Here is a 14,900-nt window from a genome sequence, read left to right as displayed (position 1 = left end):
CGATTTGCAGTAGGGTTTTGGAACATATACTGTATTCTAACATTATGAAGTACCTCGAAGAAAACGATTTATTGACACGTGGTCAGCATGGATACAGAAAATATCGTTCTTGCGAAACACAACTAGCTCTTTATGCTCATAAAGTAAAGAGTGCTATCGACAGGGAATGTCAAATTGATTCCATAGTTTTATATTTGCAGAAGGCTTTCGACACCATTCCTCACAAGCATCTTCAAATCAAACTGCGTGCCTATGGAATATCGCCTCCGTTGTGCGACTGGATTCTTGATTTCCGGTCAGGAAGGTCACAGTTTGTAGTAATAGATGGAAAGTCATCGAGTAAAACAGAAATAATATCCGGCGTTCCCCAAGGAAGTGTTATAGGCCCTCTATTGTTCCTGATTTATATTAACGACATAAGAGACAATCTCAGTAGCCGTCTTAGATGGTTTGCAGATAATGTAATGCTGTCATTTACCGTCTTGTAAAGTCATCAGATGACCAAACGACTTGCAAAATGATTTAGATAAGATATCTGTATGGTGCAAAAAGTGGCAATTGACCCTGAATAAAGAAAAGGGTGAAGTTATTCACACGAGTACTACAAGAAATCCACTAAATTTCGATTACGCTATAAGTCACACAAATCTAAAGGCTCTAAATTCAACTAAATACTTAGGGACTACAATTACAAATATCCTAAATTGGAACGATCACATAAATAATGTTGTGGGTAGAGCCAACCAAAGACTGCGATTCATTGGCAGAACACTTAGAAGGTGCAACAGGTCTCCTAAAGACACTGCTTACACCACGCTTGTCGGCCCTATCCTGGAGTACTGCAGTGCAGTGTGGGATCCGCATCAGGTGGGACTGACGGACGATATCGAAAAAGTACAAAGAAGGGCAGCTCGTTTTGTATTATCGTGAAGTAGGGGAAATAGTGCCACAGACACAATACATGAATTGGAGTGGCATTCATTAAAACGTAGGCGTTTTTTGTTGCGACGGGATCGTCTCATGAAATTTCAATCACCAGTTTTCTCTTGCAATTGTAAAAACATTCTGTTGGTACCCACCTACATAGGGAGAGATGATCATCACGATAAAATAAGAGAAATCAGGGCGAGACCCTCTGCCAGGCACTTTATTGTGAATAGCAGACCAATCACGTAGATGTAGATGTGAGCTCAAGAAGAGAACGAGATCACCACGAATATAATAACATGGAAAATTCAACACATCACTATATCGAACGAGCAGCACTTGAAGCTTTTAAAAGTTCAGATTGTCAGTGTATAACTACCGTTACCTCCCATTCATGAGAGGTTTTCGAGTACCTAGTGTTACCGACTGCCAGCAGACAAACGTGCTCCATTAAAACCGTCGATTAACTGGAGGCGCCCAGGTGCATCAGACTTGTATTTCAGACCAAAAGAAGAGGGAACGTAGGAAATGATTCCACCAAATCAGGTTAACCAATACCAGAGTCTACCTGAAATTCAGCTTCTACCCATATGATAATTTACACCTGCAGTGGGATGAAAGTGTACACAGTCTATCATATGACATGTATACGAGGTTCTGTGCTGCATACTATGAAGAGAATGGATGTCCACTCAGTCAATGGAAATTCAGGGAGCTGGCACCAATTATCATAATAGACTGCTCAAAACGAAATAATTAAATCTGGACCTGTAGACGTATGAATTGAATTTAAATCTTCATCAAATTTCCTGGAACACACTGCAGCTTGTGCTCTAGTTAAACATGACTGTGTGATTAACTACTGCCTGCTTACTGGATCTGTGCAACGGGCTGTATAAATGAACAGGTGCTGCGCCAACCCAGAGCATTCCACATTGGTATGTCAAGGTGTGAGCATCACTGTAGATGCTCAAGATTTCTATGATGATGAGCGTGGTTAGTTCATTTTTAAAGATCTTGCATTTGTAGCATAGACAGAAGATGTAGGAATAATAGACACATTCTCAGCAAATATTGCATCACTAAGGTCTTTCAAGGATGTGAAATGTGCTAAATACAGAAGAGGCAAAGTGGTTAGCACATTTCCACCATGGAATTCCCTAGGATGATCCTGGCATATCTAGTAAAGATATGGTGACGTAGCTTCAATTGTTCAGCCACGTGGATACCATCATCTACGTGAAGGAGAAGGGGAAGTTCACAACAATGCGTCGAATCTTCACATTTGCTGCTATTCAAGACCTGGAATTCCATGGGTGTCTTGCTCTCCATTGACTCAAGCAGAAGATATGTGCAAATAGTGTTGCTGTGTCTGCTTATTAAAATGTAAAATTACTTTAAAGTTGGATGAGAAATAAATGAATTTTTACCTCACAATCTACTTATGATTTCTCTTCACACTTTTCCCTTTTTGATGGTATACAGTTTTGCCCTGATAATATGTCTTTGGTGTCCTTTGAGAACAGGAGATATAATTTTAGGAAAGTTAGCTATATGTCTTTGGAGGCAGACATGGTCATGTACCTCCTGATCCTGTATGCTAATTTGTGCTGCACAATAGGCATAATCCTATGCAATGATTCTATATATTTTGTTATCTTCCATCCTAAACTTCACCTCCTTAATAGCACTCATCTTCATAAAAAGTGATGTCATTTGCGTCATGAACATACTTTATATGCACAATGCAATAAACTTTTTTGTAAATAACAACAAAGACATATGGTAACGAATTTTTTCATTTATGCAACTCACACACATACAATTTGGTTTTTGAGATTCAACTCAGTTCTTGAGTGTATGTATGTGTGTGTACACAGTACACATACACTGTGTATGAATAAATAAATATTTAGTCGACATATATTTATTTATGCTTTTTTACATAATTTAAACTTTGTTACCTTTTTCACAGCATACACACACACACACACACACACACACACACACACACACACACACACACACACATATATATATATATATATATATATATATATATATATATATATATATATATATATATATATATATCTGTGTGTGTGTGTGTGTGTACACACTACACATTCTGCACATACATAAATGTAGTTGAGAGTTCAAGAGGAGAAGAAGATCACCACCAATATAATAATATGGAAAATTACACACACACACACACACACAAAAGCACACACACACTCTCACTCATTCTCTCTCTCTCACTCAGAGTGCCCCACCTCTTCTATCACTACAAGTGAATAGTGTGAGTATGGGAGAGTTTCGTCATGAGACGACATTCTGTTTTTAGACTGCAGCACAGTGCACACCACATGTCCTCTCAATCAAATACTAGTTTGTGTACCACAAGCAGCGGCTGTGGTGCAGCACCGCGAACACTGATGTAAAACAGTACCGTAAGTACACATATCAAAAAAACTTTGGCATCACCGAACCTGTACAGAAAATTTGAATAGAGATCAATGTAAACACCATTTCCGCCCTTCTTATTGTTCATGAAAACCACACATTACATGTTGTACCACCATACAGCAAGACTTTCAGAGTTGGTGGTCGAGATTACTGTACACACCAGTACCTCTAATACCCAGTAACACGTCCTCTTGCATTGATGCATGTCTTTATTCATCGTGGCATACTATCCAAAAGTTCATCAAGGTACTATTGGACCTGATTATCTCACTCCTCAACGACGATTGGGAGTAGAGTCCTCAGAGTGGTTGGGGAGTCACATCGTCCATAAACAGCCCTTTTCAATCTATCCCAGGCATGTCGACAAGATTCATGTCTGGAGAACATGCTGGCCACTCTAGTCGAGCAATGTCGTTGTCCTGAAGGAAATCATTCACAAGATGTGCACGATGTGGGCGCGAATTGCCATCCATGAAGACGAATGCCTCGCCAGTATGCTGCTGATATGGTTGCACTATCGGTCAGAGGATGGCATTCACATTTCGCACAGCCGTTACAGCGCTTTCCATGACCACCAGCTGTGTACATCAGCCCCACATAATGCCACCCCAAACAGCAGGGAACCTGCACCTTGCTGCACTCGGTGGACAGTTGTCTAAGGTGTTCAGCCTGACTGGGTTGCCTCCAAATTCATCTCTGACGATTACCTGGTTGAAGGCATATGCGACATTCATCGTTGAAGAGAACGTTATGCCTGAGCGGTCCATTCGGCATGTTGTTGGGTCCATCTTTACCGCACTGTGTGGTGTTGCGGTTGCAAAGATGTACCTCACCATGGATGTCAGGAGTGAAGTTGAGCATCATGCAGCCTATTGCGCACAGTTTGAGTTGCAACACGATGTCCTGTGACTGCACGAAAAGCATTATTCAACATGGCGGCGTTGCTGTCAGGTTTCCTCCAAGCTATAATTCGTAGGTAGCGGTCATCCACTGCAGTAGTAGCCCTTGGGCGGTCTGAGCGAGGCATGACATCGACAGTTCCAGTCTCTCTTTATCTCCTCCATGTCCGAACCACATTGCTTTGGTCCACTCCGAGACACCTGGACACTTCCCTTGTTGAGAGCCCTACCTGGCACAAAGTAAAAATGTGGACGTGATCGAACCGCGATATTGACCATGTAGGCATGGTTGAACTACAGACAACACAAGGCGTGTACCTCCTCCCTGGTGAAACGACTGGAACTGATCAGCTGTCAAAAGCCCTCCATCTAATAGGCACTGCTCGTGCATGTTTGTTCACATCTTTGGGCAAGTTTAGTCAAAGGGACTGTGTCTGTGATACAATATCCACAGTCAATGTCTGTCTTCAGGAGTTCTGGGAACATTTTGATATGTGTATTATCAGCTGTGTATAAGGATGTGTTGAATTCATTACCATAGTACCTCATTACTTCACATGGATTTCAGTTCTTCATCCAGTAGATGAAGCTAGCTGTATCCATATAAAATAATTTAGAATCTGTGAAATTAGTTTTTGCAAACTCATAATGAAAGTGACACATGTGGAGTTTGGATAGGTCTAGTATACACATCGCCTCATAAATAGGCTTTGTAAACTCTACTACAGTCTTTGCCATCTCTACAGCAACAAAGTTGTTATTGAATATGGCGACCCATCTAAAATCTGATATGGCGATGCATTTTCTTGCACCCCAACAACACCCCATTCGGTCCTAATCAAAATTTCACACCGTTCCCTCAAATTCTCCATTGTGTTGCTGAAAATTAAAATTATTCATTATTTATAAAAATCTTTCTCAAAGACACATGTTGCAGAAGCACTCTGTCATATATTCAAATCAATACACTCCCTCAACCAGTGGACTGCTTGAAGGAGATGGGTGAGTGTTTCTAACCAGCTCCATCCCCAATATGAGACACTGCTGTAGGTTACGAGCCTGGATAAAATATCTCTGCTTATTCCCAAGCGTTGTCATCAGTTTTGGGGTTGAGCCTCCTCATAGAAATAGTTGCTCTGGACACAGCAGCAAATCGAGGTGCGCATTATCCAAACTAATGGGGTATGTGAGTTCTGTCTCCACCACATACCCCACATCAGAATCAACAGCAACACCCCTCCTGATTTTTCCACCAAATCCCTCGAAACTCACCAGCCAGCAGTGACCGTTGCATGGCATGCCCGTATAAATTATTTACATCCAGGTATACGATGTAACTCATATAAAGGGATGCATTGAACCTGTCACCCATCCATGGGTTATTTGCCTTGGTGTGCCTATGACTCTTTGACAAAGACCCTGCATCCATTACACCATCGATTCTAAGGTAATTGGAGAATGCAGTTATGTTGGGTAGCCTTGTTTTGTTGCGTTTTTCCATACTATCGAGATACTCATATAGGAAAACCAACTTCCTAGTCAGAAGGTGAAACTTTTCCTCAGCTGGAGTGATATCCATATCCTCCTGAAGCAGAGTTTCAACAAGTACTGCCTGCATAAAATATTTTGTGTCAAGTAAGCGGAGCGTAATTATTGGCGTCATTCATTTAGAGAATGAACTATGTTTCTCGATGCTCTCAGCAGGACACTGACCTGATCTTTCTTAATGCTGAAATTAGCCAGGTACTCAACAAGAAAGTGAGCATCATACCCACTTAAATTATTGAAGGAAACGGGCTTGGTGACTGGTACTTCAAATTGTATGTATTGCGGGCTGTGCCACAGACCTTCCCTGTAAGATGAAGTGGTCCCTACAAGGAGTTTCTGCATTTCTATCTAACTGCAGCCCACAAATATGACAGTCAACCACGTTATTATACGGATCTTCAATTTGGTTATGGGAACTATGTCACTGTAAAGCTTATCAACCTCCCATGAAAGTTTTTCAATCTCATTGAGAAGCCAAACTGTAGGTTTATTCCTGCCATACGATTTGTAGTGGTTAAGACTTGAATCATATAATGGTACAATTTGGTACACTGCCGCATATGGTATGTGTTTTTCTGTGAAGTTAGTATAAGAGGCTGTAGGGTCATTTTGACAGTGGGTCACACTAGGGAGGAGGCACTCAAAGTCGGTGTAGACTACAAGCTGGCATAGCTCCTGATAGTGAGCATTTTTAAACTTCATGAATCTGTTTTCCTCAGCAAGCATAATAACTTGCACCAGATCCTTGGAAGTGCAGTCTACTAAAAAGGAAAAATAATTCAGACACTTTAAGCAAATATACTGTGTATGTTCATGTTTAGTCATCTGGGAGAAGAGAAGGCAGGAGATGTCTTTGATCTAAACATAATGATAATTGCCTTTCTCCTTATTTTTCTTATTGGACAACAAGAACGTGTTTGCATGCACCTTAGGCTCACTGGCAAATTTTGAGTAATGAAGGGGACTGAAGATTACATGTTCGTTCTGTTCATCTGACTTGCTTTTATCCTCCAGGCCATAAACATGAACTGATATTCCGGTATTCTGCACCTCAAACTCAGATATGTCCTGGAGCTTGACTTGGAACTCGATCCCATCAAAGTTATAACACTTATGAATACCAAGGTATCTACTGCGAGATGTATGCTACATTTGATCCCAATAATAGTAATTTCTTTCGCAAGCCGGGACTGAAAGTGCAAAATAAGCCTGTTCCTATTTATTTTCGACATTGATACATGTCTTCATGTCTGCTATACCATCAGGAAGCTTGACATAGCTAGACCCTCCATTCACTGGATCATAGACTTGTGTAAGGATGTCCAGGCTGAAAGCTTTAGCTGACCCCAACTTCCGTCTCAGAAAACCGGGACAATATGGCTCTCAAGATGGATTGACGAAACCATTTGGTGATTGATGCGCTCTGCGTTACCACGTCATTATCCCCCAAAGATAAAGAAGGATTATCTCTTCAGAACCAGAGGTAACTTTTGGAAGGGGGTGCGACAGTTCAATCCACAGCACTGCACCACATTTAACAGTGGGATACTGTGGATCATTAACAGCCTTGAGGAGCTCCGTTTCTTCGATAGGAAGGCATGCTCTTAGGAACCCTACAGGGTCACAGTACCCTTCTGCCGAATTCTTGATTCTAGTGAACGAGATTCGCTCCTCAAAGGAATCTGCAATGACCGAGTATTCTAGTTGCGATGTGGTGTCACTAACCTGATGTCCTCGACTAACAGGACAGAAGAGGGAACTGCCCCTAATTACAGGATCATCGCTATTATTAATACCATAACTACAATTAGATGAGATTCGTTCCTCAAAGGTATCTGCAATGACCGAGTATTCTAGTTGCGGTTTGGTGTCACTACCCTGATGTCCTTGACTAAAAGGACAGAAGAGGGAACTACCCCTAGCCAAAGGATCATCGCTATTATGAATACTATAACTATAATTAGATGAGAAAGCTATTTGTGGTGAGGTGTTGATGTGCATGTGCGGTACCTTGGAAGATCGGTGACGACGAGATTGTGGAGAAGGAAGAGGAGAAGATGCTGTGGTATTTAGCCATTGCGAGCAGACTGGTTGCTGCTGCAGCTGCAGCCCTAACCCACCTGCCGGAGGGAGGGTAGCCCACGGACGCCAGAGTGGATCTGATGTGCAGGCGGTAGCAGCAGCAGCAGTGGCGGCTGCAGCAGCTTCTCGTGCAGTGACTAGAGGTGTCATTGCTGGTGGGGCATACCTCATCAGGCCTCGCTTTGGCGAAACAGACTTCGCTGCCCCGAGTACCACATCACAGTGTACTGCGTGGACGACGGTGCTATAGAGAAATAATAATGAACACAGTTAAGTACAACATTCCTGATATCACCAGCTGCTGCTGCTGCAAGGAAAGAAAGAACACTGATTATTTGGAAGTAGAATGAGTACATGTATACAGGGTGGTCCATTGATCGTGACTGGGCCAAATATTTCACGAAATAAGAGTCAAAAGAAAAAACTACAAAGAACGAAACTTGCCTAGCTTGAAGGAGGAAACCAGAAAGGCGCTATGGTTGGCCCGCTAGATGGCGCTGACATAGATCAAACGGATATCAGGTGGGTGTTTTTTTAACTAGGAACCCCCATTTTTATTACATATTCGTGTAGTACGTAAAGAAATATGGACCACGCTTTGTGATAGATGGTTTTTTAATAGTCACAAACATATGGCTCACCATTTTAGACAAACAGTTGGTAACAGGTAGGTTTTTTAAATTAAAATACAGAACGGAGCCGGCCGCGGTGGTCTAGCGGTTCTGGCGCTGCAGTCCGGAACCGCGGGACTGCTACGGTCGCAGGTTCGAATCCTGCCTCGGGCATGGGTGTGTGTGATGTCCTTAGGTTAGTTAGGTTTAAGTAGTTCTAAGTTCTAGGGGACTTATGACCTAAGATGTTGAGTCCCATAGTGCTCAGAGCCATTTGAACCATTTTTGAAATACAGAACGGAGCTATGTTTGAACATTTTATTTCGGTTGTTCCAATGTGATACGTGTAACTTTGTGAACTTATCATTTCTGAGAACGCATGCTGTTACAGCGTGATTACTGTAAATACCACATTAATGCAATAAATGCTCAAAATGATGTCCGTCAACTGCAATGCATTTGGCACTATGTGTAACTACATTCCTCTCAACAGCGAGTAGTTCACCTTCTGGAATGCTTGCACATGCATTGACAATGCGCTGATGCATGTTGTCAGGCGTTGTCGGTGGATCACGATAGCAAATATCCTTCAACTTTCCCCACAGAAGGAAATCCGGGGACATCAGATCCGATGAACGTGGGGCCCATGGTATGGTGCTTCAACGACCAATCCACCTGTCATGAAATATGCTATTCAATACTGCTTCAACCGCACTCATGTTTTGTGCCGGACATCCATCATGTTGGAAGTACATCATCATTCTGTCATGCAGTGAAACATCTTGTAGTAACATCAGTAGTACATTAAACCATTTAGATTGCTATCGATAAAATGGGGGCCAATTATCTTTCCTCACATAATGCCGCACTATACATTAACCCGCCAAGGTTGTTGATGTTCCACATGTCGCAGCCATCGTAGATTTTCCGTTGCCCAATAGTGTATATTTTGCCGGTTTACGTTACTGCTGTTGGTGAATGTCGCTTCGTCGCTAAATAGAACGCGTGCAAAAAATCTGTCATCATCCCGTGGATTCTCTTGTGCCCAGCGGCAGAACTGTACACGATGCTCAAAGTCGTCGCCATGCAATTCCTGATGGATAGATATATGGTACGGGTACAATCGATGCTGATGTAGCATTTTCAACACAGACGCTTTTGAGATTTCCGATTCTCGCGCTATTCGTCTGCTTCTGATGTGCTGATTAGCTGCGACAGCAGCTAAAACACCTCCTTGGGCATCATCATTTGTCGCAGGTCGTGGTTGACGTTTCAAATTTTGCTGAACACTTCCTGTTTCCTTAAATAACATAACTATCTGGCGAACGGTCCGGACACTTGGATGATGTCGTGCAGGATACCGAGCAGCATACATAGCACATGCCCATTCGATATTTTGATCACAATAGCCATAAAAAATGGTTCAAATGGCTCTGAGCACTATGGGACTTAACATCTGAGGTCATCAGTCCCCTAGAACTTAGAACTACTTAAACCTAACTAACCTAAGGACATCACACACATCCATGGCCGAGGCAGGATTTTCGAGACTGAAGCGCCTAGAACCGCTCGGTCACACGGGCCGGCCAATAGCCATACATCGACACGATATCGACCTTTTCCGCAATTGGTAAACGGTCCATTTTAACATAGGTAATGTTTCACGAAGTAAATACCGTCCTCACTGGCGAAATGTTACGTGATACCACGTACTTGTGTGACCATTATAGCGCCATCTGTCACAAAGTGATAAAAGTGGTCCAATTAAAACATTCATATTTCTTTATGTACTACACGAATATGTAAATAAAATCGGGGTTCCTATTTAAAAAAAACGCGGTTGATGTCCGTTTGACCTATGGCAGTGCCATCTAGCGGACCAACCATAGCGCCATCTGGTTTCCCCCTTCAAGCTAGACGAGTTTCGTTCTTTGTAGTTTTTTCGTTTTGTGCTTATTTCGTGAGATATTTGACCCGGTCACTTTCAATGGACCACCCTGTATAAGTTATCTGTTTCACTCTAGCTCCTTGGTATCTCCCTTAAGTCATCTCCTCACACCAACAAAGATCTTCCTCCATCTTCCCCACCCATTGTGGCATTTGGTCCTCAGCTGAGTTGGGGTATAGCCATCTGTCCATCTCACTAACATCACCTAAAACCACATATTAAATTTTTTTTAATAATAAAAGCATATACACATGCGAAAAACTATGAGAATTTTTTTTTAGAATATACATTTACAGGAGATCTGCTATAGCCCTCACATATCCTTGACACATACCCCTTCCTGTTCACCAACTTCTGCCAGGAAACCGTCTACAACAACAACAAAGAATATGCTCCATATTACGTATATGATGAAAGTTTTCTGAAAAAGCAACATATTATGTATACACAGTACTACAAAGAGGAAATGTACTTATGCTACTTAAAATGCTGCTGCTGCTATTGATAGCTTTCACAGCCAGCTCATCAGTTATATGTTGGCCATATACTGAAACAGTAAGACGATATGTATTTAATACTACGAAATTCTTTGTGAAAAGTTACAATTAAAATCATGTACAACAGCAAAGATACACTGACTGGCCACTATATAACACCAGCATATTACATATATGAACAAAAATACACTACTTACAATGGTGTTTCTGCTACTGCTGCTGCTGATGATGCATCTCAGCATTCATCTCATCCACAATTTGGTGGATTGTGCTGAAACAATAAGATGAAATGTATTTAATACTACAAAATTCTTAGTGGGAGAAAAATTTACAGTAGCCGATTTGAATATTAACTAACCAGGTGTTCTCCACTAGTGGCATTGCTGCTGCTGCGTCTTGTTGCCACTGATCACTTCATTTTTCCAAATAAAAACTGGTAGCGTGCACACAAGCAAGAAGACGACACGAGACACCAGCGAATGATGCTATAATGAGACCAAGGTGGAGGGGGTAGCGTTTATATACGACAGTGAGTCAAATAAAGATCTTGAATTTGTAATAATAAATCGAAATTTCGCGCCGTTATCCTGTAAGTTGGTAAGCGTGCTACAAAAAGTGTGCAGAATGACTTGTAGGTAGTAGCATAATGCAGATGCACACATACCGTCACAGTATCAGTATAAACATGGCCGCCCCACTTGCGTCTTGCACCAGGGAAGAACAGCGTTCTGTTATTCGGTTTTTCGTAGTGAAGGTGTGAAACCTATTGAAATTCATCGACGAATTAAGGTTCAGTACGGTGATGCATGTTTGTCACAGCAGCAAGTCTACGAATGGGGTAGGAAGTCAGCAAATGGTGTGACTTCAGTGGAAGATGCTCCTCGTCCAGGCCAGGCACGAGTTGTGACTCCACAGAACATTGCAGCAGTTGAAGACATAGTTAAGGAAAACCACCGAGTGACACTGAATGACATTGAAGTATGTTTACAGATTAGTCATAGGTCAGCACAGCACATTGTGCATGACATGCTCCAGTTTCACAAAGTGTCTGCAAGATGGATGCCACGGCAGCTGACGCCTGAAATAAGAGAACGACGTGTTGATGCTTGTGAAGAACTTCGGCGTTTTGAACGAGAAGCTGATGGCTTCCTTGCAAGAATCGTTACTGGGGACGAAACCTAGGTTCACTTCCCCCCCAACCAGAAACGAAGAGAGCAAGCAGGGGGTGGCGCCATTCCTCATCACCAAAACCAAAATAGTTTCGAACAGAACCATCAGCAGGAAAGGTTATACTGACTCTCTTTTGGGCGTCATTTTGGAGCATTACATGCCCAGAGGGACCACTGTCACCAGTGCATCATACACAGATCTCCTAAAAAAATCATCTGCGGCCTGCAATCAATCAAAGCGACGTGGATTGCTGTCAGCAGGTATCGTTTTGCAACATGACAATACAAGGCCACACACTGCCTGTACAACAATTGCAACAATCACAGACCTGCATTTTGAGTGTCTTCCTCATCCATCTTACTCACCAGACCTTGCCACAAGTGATATCTATATGTCTGGACCACTCAAAGACACAATGGGAGGAAAGAAGTTCCATTCCGATGAAGAGGTATGCCACACTGTGCGTGAGTGGTTACGCGGACTACAAAAAGAATTTTTTTTCTAAAGGAATTTATGCACTTTGTAAGTGCTGGAGGACTTGCATTGAAGATGGGGGAGATTGTGTTGAAAAGTGATACAGCTTTGTACCACTTCTGCATAATAAATAATATTTTTAAAAAATGCTCTGCCCATGAATTTGGTAGGAACCAATCAGGTTGCAGAATTGGGGGCTACCTTGGTCGATAGGTTTGGAAAGGTTGTTCATGCACCCACAAACAGGATGTAACCACTTGAGAGAGAGTGGAGGTGGCTTCCGAAGTGTTAAATATCAGAAGCTCACCAACTTCTGTTCTGGGATAGTTGGACTTTCCAGGCAGTGACACTTGAGGCACTCCCTGGATGGGTGTATAGTGAACTACTGCTCTGTATTAATTTGGCTACCTTTGTGACCATGCGGCTTATGGGCAGTATGTGGAGGAGTGTGCTTGTGTGCTCAAACGTTTCTGCATACGAGATCCCCTACATATAGCGAGTGTTCTTGAAATTTAATTACTTGATTTGCTTTTGTCTGTCTATACAAGTGGTTGTTGATCATGTCAGCCTTTGTGAAGTGATTACCAGTCAGTAGTTCCCAATTATATCGCTTGGATCACAGGGATCACTCGTTAGTTGTCCACATGCCTGGAAACAAGTATTCTGGACACTATGGTAATCAGATGTGCTGTCGCCACAGTCCCAGCGAAGTGCGGTAAGGAAGTTATTTTTTTCTAGCATCACCCATTTACTTGGAACTGTTAGCAGGCACGTGTTTCATCGAGTCTATTTGCAACATACATGTTAGGTGAGGTTTCTTTGCGGTATGTTATTCCTACCGCCAATCTGTACCACTGTAATTCTCAAAAGTACAGGTTATTCTAAGGGGGTTGTAAATCAACCTCCAGGAGGTCATAAGCCACTTAGCAAAACAAAGGGTTAAGGGGAGGTGGAGAGGGTCATAAATCAATGAAGTTTGCTCCTGAATGGATCCAACCAGCACTACCAAAGAGGTGCAAAACCGGCTTTATTCCACTACTGGCCTCTCTTTCTTTGTTTTTCGCATGCAGTACCCTGGCACTGTGGCGCTAACCCAGAAGTCGTCCATGACTAAGTTCAGCTAAAGTATTTACGTGGAGAAAGTAACAACTAACTTTCTGCACTATTTGTGCGTTGATATGCAACACAAGTAACTACTTTTTTTGAAGAATTCAAGTTGTTATTTCGACGAATAACACAGCAATACAATTACGCTACTCACAGTGTATTGATACCCACAATATGGTGGAGAGCCTAAGTCACTGGCTTCGCATATACAGTTTTAGGGCATCCCCATAGATTCTATCCTCCTTGGTTACCACACAATACATCTACATAGACAAATAGACCAGAATACTAAACAATTTACAAATATGTACAAACCTGGAAGTTGGAGTCACAAGCATAAGCAAAAGTGCTCAAAACTGTGATCATAAATGTCATGTACAGATAAACTGCAGCTTGTAAACTGGAAATCTTTGCAAATCTGACACACAAAATATATATGAGTCAGCTGTTTATTGAATCTAGTGCTTTTCTGCTTTGCAAGGACTTAGACTTTGGATCACTTTTACAAGCAATTTGGATGTGCCATGGAATTACAATATAAAAACAACAAAAATAACATAATTCATATACACAGGTTTTTCATATACTTACAGATCTAGATTGAGAAGGATGGGACAGGAAGTCAGCCAAGGCCTCCCAGAGTTTGTCTCAAGTAATTTAGGAGAGCTACACAAAATTTAAATCAGGATGGCTGGATGAAGATTGAAGCCACCGTTCATGAGATTATAAGGCCAGTCTGCCTAAATCAGCAGTACCTCATTTGATTTATCTCTAGTGAACAGTACCTGTTTTGGAAAGAATTTATTTACTAGAGTAAAAGACCAGTGCTATGCCATTCATACGTTTCACTAATACACACAAACATACATTATTTCATTATGTGACGCTATACTTGCTATCAGATGGCATCAGAACCATCCAATGATGTTTGGCTTCCATCTTGGGTACCAGAATTTCTCGTTTATTAGCCTGAAAAACGTCAGCATCCTGCTATAAAGAGAGAGAAGTTGAGCTCCGAAAGAGGACAAGATTTTTTAAAAATTTATCAATGGTTTTTGGAATCACCCATACAGTCAGCCTCAAATAAGATCTTCAGTGTTATAAATTACATAGCTTGGAGAATAAGGTTTCCTGTTTTATTTTCGTTGTTATTGCTTACAAAATTGTT

Source organism: Schistocerca nitens, chromosome 9 (assembly GCF_023898315.1).
Source record: "Schistocerca nitens isolate TAMUIC-IGC-003100 chromosome 9, iqSchNite1.1, whole genome shotgun sequence".
Lineage (NCBI taxonomy): Eukaryota > Metazoa > Arthropoda > Insecta > Orthoptera > Acrididae > Schistocerca > Schistocerca nitens.
Note: the sequence above shows the minus strand (reverse complement) of the source record.